Raw genomic sequence first — 6,035 nt, 5'->3', positions numbered from 1 at the left:
GGAGGAGGTGGCGAGGCAGGGGGCGTTGTTCTGGCCTCGTCAAAAGTCCATCCCCACCCCCACCCCCGGATCAGGGATTCCTCCCTCTGTGTGGGCGACCCCGGGGGAAACGCAAGCTGAGGGCGGTCCGGTCCCTCTGTCCCTGTCCCCAGCCACAGAAACAGGCCATGTCAGGGCCCCCGTGAGCTCCACACCAGGCAGGACTGGCTACGGAACTTGTTCAAAGTTGCTAGGAATTTCACATCAAACAGGAGAGCATTAAACCGAGCGCGGGGTGTTTCTGAGCTCGGGGCCCGTGAAGCTGGCCCCGGCACCAGCATTCCCCACCGGTGGGTCGCACCTCCGTGCAGTGCAGAACGCCGCTGTGGGGCCTCGAACCCTTGGCGCGTCCGGGCACAGCTGTGCACACACTTGAGAACTGCCGCTCTAAGTGGGGTCACTTCGGGCCGAGCCTATCGCCTCGTCGGGGACAGCGGGACACAGGCCGGGGTCTGCGGGACTGGGAGGGGCACGGCCAGCCATGTTCCCTAGTCTTTCAGGGGTTTATCCAGCACCTTCTCTGTCTCGGCTGCGTTTGACTCCAGGCCCAGACGGACTGTCTCAAGTCCCTGGACCCCTGACCCTGCTCTCCTTCCTTCCCTCAAATCTGTGCCCTAGCGCCCCCACCCCGACGCTAGGAGGGGAGCCCCCAGTCTTCAGCAGGCCTCCTAGGGACACAGTTCCCTGTCCCACCTCAGTCCTATTCCTCATGTTCCTCCAACAGCGCAGCCACACTCCTGCCTCCTTCCAGGCCTTTGCCTCATTGCTTGCCCTTTATCCTGCTTATTTATTTCCTTCCCAAAGTACTTCTCCCCCCAGAAGCCCCGTTCAGTTCACGTGTGCGTGTACGGCCTCCCTCTTCTGCTAGGTGAGACCTTGGATGTTTTGCTCAGGCTGTAAGACCTGGCCAGCAGAGGGCCCTCGGGAAATGTTTGTTGAGTGAATGCACGATGAAACGGAGGTGAGGAGAGCTCTCCGCCAGACAACGGGCCCTCAGAGAGCCCTTTGGAAACTTGGATTAAAATGTGATTAAAGTGTGCCCTAGACTTGTTTCCTAGAGGCCAGGGAAGGCGGCCATCAGCCGGCCGCGTGATCTTGGACAAGCTGGGCCTCAATTTCCCCCTCCGTGGCAGACGGGGCCTCTCGGAGGCTGCCCCAACCCGGGCCAGCACGAACTTGGGCGGGGTGGGCGGTGCCTTTGCCCGGGGCGCCGGCCGCCGAGGCTCTCCGCCTACAAGTCCCAGAGCCGCCCGCGCCCGGCCGCGCCCACCCCGCGCCCCGAGCCCCACCCGGCGAAGCCCCGGCGCGGGAGGAGCGCCGGCCTGGAGCGCCGGCCTGGAGCGCGGCTGCACGCCGGGCGGCGGGCGTCTGCGGAGCACGTGCTGGCGCCGCGGGGGCCCGGGCTTCCCCAGCCGGGGGCGGCCGCACAGGGCGGGGACGCAGGCGCGGAAGGCGCGGGGCTCGGGAGGGGCGTCTGTCCACCCCGGCTGGGCGGGCTGGCTGCGTGCACCTCGCGCTCCTGCCCGGCCCGGAAGCGGGGGCCGCCTCCGGCGGGGGCCGTGTGCGCCTTAACGCGCGGATGCCTGCGCAGGGGTTCCTTCACTCGTTCATCCTGTGGCCCCGTAGGCTTCTGCATCCCCGACCTCTCCCGGCGGGTGGCGCCACTTGCCCACGTGCCCCCATTTCTACTTGGGAATCAGCTATTCACCCAACAGATCCTTTTGAACGGTCCGTCAGGTGTCAGGCCAGGTTCCAGGCCCCAGGATACTGCAGGTAGGAAACAAGCATACACCCCCCCCCACCACCACCCAGGGGCTTACACTTCAGGAGCGGAGAGACAGGAATGAATGAGTGAATGGTGAATATTATGTTTATATTTAGGTGATTTTTCTAGGGCGGTGAGAAGGAAGCAAAGAGGAGCAGACGGTGATGGGTGTTCTTTAGAGTCAGGGAAGGCCTGTGGGAACTGGTGAGAGCCAGAGCCATTGGAGGACGGGGAACAGCAGAGAGAACAGGATGCAAAGGCTCAGAGCCGGGCACCTGGGTGGCTCAGTTAGTTAAGCGACTGCCTTCGGCCCAGGTCATGATCCTGGAGTCCTGGGATCGAGTCCCGCGTCGGGCTCCCTGCTCGGCAGGGAGTCTGCTTCTCCCTCTGACCCTCCCCCCTCTCATGCTCTCTCTCTCTCTCTCTCATTCTCTCTCAAATAAATAAATAAAATCTTAAAACAAAAAAAGGCTCAGAGCCACCATTTATCCAACAGTTTTTGAGTGCTGGGCACTTTTATGTGGTGGATCCTCACACACCGCTAATAAGGATGACGTTCATTTGTTTGAGGCCAGGTCCTTGACTAGGTGACCTTACATATATTAGATGATTTAACCTCAAAAGTCTTTGTCATTTGTCGGTACTATTAGCCCACTTTTAAGAGGGAGGGCACTGAGGCTCAGGGTTGCTTCCCCAAGGCCACGGAGGGCCGTAAATGATGACCAATCCATGATCTCATTTATTCTCCCCACAGTCTTTAAGGAAGTGTCTCCCCACTTTGAGGGCTGGGTGGCTGGGACCGCAGAGAAGGTTAGGTGAAGTGAGAATGAAGCTGAAGTCTTAGGGGGAAAGCCCAGACTCACACCTCTAGTCTGGAAACACGGATCCTTGTCTGAGACCATGCCTGGGTGAACACTTGTGGTTGAATTGTGTCTCCCCCCAAATATGTTCAAGTCCTAACCCCTGGGACCCATGAACCTGACCTTATTTGGAGGTAGGGTTTTTTATGATATAATCAATTTAAGAGAAAGTCATATTGGATTAGTATGGGGCCTAATACAATAACTGTTGTCCTTACAAGAAGCCCACTCGAAGATGTACACACACGTGACAACAGAGCAGAGGCTGAAGACATGCATCTGCAGGCCAACGTGCACCATGATTGCTGGTGGCACGAGAAGCTAAGAGAAAGGCACGTGTGAAACAGATTCTCCCTTCTTTGCGCATTCAGAGCCCTCCTGACACCTTGACTTTGGACTTCTCGCCTCCAGAACCATGAGAGAATACATTTCTGTTGTCTTAAGCCACCCAGTCTGTGGTCATTGGCTGCGGCAGCCCTTGGAGACTCATGCAGGTGGAGGTACTGAGCAGGACAGAGCCCTGAGCACATGAAATCCCACAGCCTGTCACTCTTGGGTCTGGGAACCACCTTCAGAGCCAGCCGAGGGTCCTGGGACTCCTGGGTGTCATTCCCGGACCCAGGCGTGGGAGGCAGCCCTGTACCCGCTCTGGGCTTCAGCTGCTCAGCCGAGAGAGGGTTCTTCCACTTACAGCATCCTCCTCCTCCCCACCCAACTGGGAACAGAACCAGCACCCGCCTTCCCGGCCTCTCCTGGCCATCTCCAGAGCCTGGGCTCTTTCCCTCAGCAAGCAGCCAGGCTAGGACCCCACCATCCCCAGCTGCATCTCAGAGGCACCATCTGGTCTCTAACATCCCTCAATAGCTAGTGTCCCTGCCCAGTCCTGCTCTCCACCTCCGTTTGCTTCTCTAGGGACTGGCCATCTCCCGGCCCGAGGCCTGCTCCAAGAGGTTAGGCCGCTGTCTGCGTTGTTCCCCACCGTGTCCCCAGCGCCTGGCACAGGGAGGACACTCAGTCCATGTGTGCTGAGTGAGGGAACAAACACACGAATGAGCCCATTCCAGAAGCCCGGGATTGGGGGTGTGGAGGGATCTTCGTGGAGACCCAAGGAACTCAGGGTGTCTGTGAACTCAAGCTGGGGGTTGCCCTTCACCTCAAAGGCAGGCTGCGGGGGCGGGGGGGAGTGTGCAGCGCCCCCCCTCCCACCTCCACCCAAACTGGAGGCTTGGGGAACCTTGAAAGAAAACATCGACGCAACAAACAAAAGAGGAAGCGCGGGGGACTTGGGGCCTGCAGACCTTGTCACGTCGGCTGACCCCGACTGGCCCGCGCTCTCGGCTTGGCAGGGCTCCTTTGGGCTCACCCTCCGAGGCACGTGGTGCCTTCTTCACAGGCATCGGTCTGGGGGTGGGGGGCAGAGGGCAGCCCAGACAGCCCCGCATTCGTGTCCTGCACACATCACACGTCTGTCAGCGACAGGCCCCCCTGGGCCTCAGTTTCTTCAGCTCCAAGATGGGCATCACGCTAGCAGCTTCCTCATAGTGGCTCTGGTGGGGCTGCAGGACACAAAGTGCTGAGGTCGTCCTCACGCTGAGTGGGAGCTCGGTAAATGCAAACTCCTGCAATTTTCGGGGTTTGTTTTTTTTTTTTTTACCAACACGCCTCAATCTCCATCCTACACAGCGGCCTGAGGCCGGGTGGGGAGGTGGGGACCTTGGCAGCCCTCCCACCCAGGCTTCTTCAGGGGTTCCCATTGCCTGGGGGACAGAGTCCCAAACCCCTCTGTTGGAGATGCCCTCCCGACCCCCAGCCAATGTGGAGAGGCCCAGCCTGCCCCAGCCGTGTGCGCTCTCAGGGGCCCTCGGCTCCGAGCGGGCCTGGGACCCCGGGCAGTCTGCTGAGACCTAAAGCCCCTCCTCAGACAGCGGTTCCAAACAGTAAAATGGCTAGAAATGCAAAGGAAAAGTATCACATTAAAATACAGCTATTAAAATATTTTTTAGAAGCAAGCGTGTGATTCAGGGCTGTGTGCCCTCACGCTGAGGGGTTAGGTCACCAGAGCGAGCGGTGCCTTCACGGTGCTCTGGTTGTGAAGCGGCGATGAGCAAAGTGCCCGCGAGCAGCGTGCCGTGCGGGCTTCAGGGTCACGGCTGCGGCCGAGGGCGCCCGGCTGGCCCGTGTTGGCCCGCCTCCGTGGAGAAGACTTCTTCCCCATCAGGCTCACAGACCCTGCCTTCCGTCCCCGGGCTGCAGCGCCTTCGCGTGAGCTCCTCTGGCCGCCGTCCCACGTTACCCACCCTTACGGCTTAAAGCAACACAGATCGACCCTCTCGTTCTCCTTATTCCGGAGGTCAGAGCCCAGCAGGGGCCTCCCCGGACTCAAAAGTCACGGTGTTGGCAGGGTTGGAGGCTCTGGGGGGGCAATCGGTCCCCTTGCCCTTTCTCAGGGGCTGGGTTCCTTGGCTCGCGGCCCCCGCCCCCCTCCTCAGGAGCTGGTGCTCAGTGGGGCAAGCGGCTCGTGAGGCCACCTTCGGGGCTAATGGTCGTGTTTCATCCGTGGACAGCCTGGGCCACTGCCTCGGTCAACCTTAGAAAAGTGGCCAGCGCGGATTTGAAAAAACATGGATTATAAACACGGCCGTTGCCCCTCGGAAGGCCGCACACCTTTTTGGCACTCTACAGGTTAGTGGCTGTGCGGGGAAGCCCTTGCCCCGGTGTGGTGTGCGGCTAACCCCTGAGCTTCCAGAACTCCGCGAGAGCCAAGGCTAGGGAGAGGCGGAGCCCGTCCCTGCAGTGGGAGTGGGGCTTCCCTGGGGAGCGCTGGTGGGGGGCCCCGCCCCAGCAGGTGCAGTGGCAGGTGCATGAGCCGCTTGCCCCAGGAGCCCAGGAGCGTGTTGGTGAAGGTGGCTGCAGGTACCGTGTGGACACGGCGTCTGTTCTGGCTCCATGGTGGGGGCAGGGGCCCCGTGTCACACAGTTGAAAGGGGAACGGCTACCTGGGAACACTGTCCTAGTCAGCTTGGGCTGCTGTGGCAGAGGACCACAGACTGGGGGGCTCAAAAGACAGAAGCGTATTTCCTCACAGTTCTGGAGGCCAGAAGTCCAGGATCCAGGTGTTGGCAGGGCTGGCTTTTTGTGAAGCTGCCGTCCTTGGCTTGCGTCGACCGTCTCCTCCCCGCGTCCTCACTCGGTCTCTCCTGGGTGTCGGTGTCCTAATCTCTTCTTAGGACACCAGCCACACTGGATTAGGGCCCACTCTGAGGACCTCATTTAATTCATCACCTCTGTAAAGACCGTGTCTCCCAATGCAGTCACATTCTGGTGCACTGGGGGTTGGGACTAACCACAGGAATTGGGGGGGGGGGGGCACA

Source organism: Mirounga angustirostris, unplaced genomic scaffold (genome assembly GCF_029215605.1).
Source record: "Mirounga angustirostris isolate CCGP_5_RB_7025 unplaced genomic scaffold, mMirAng1.0.hap1 SCAF_10, whole genome shotgun sequence".
In the NCBI taxonomy this organism is placed as follows: domain Eukaryota; kingdom Metazoa; phylum Chordata; class Mammalia; order Carnivora; family Phocidae; genus Mirounga; species Mirounga angustirostris.
Note: the sequence above shows the minus strand (reverse complement) of the source record.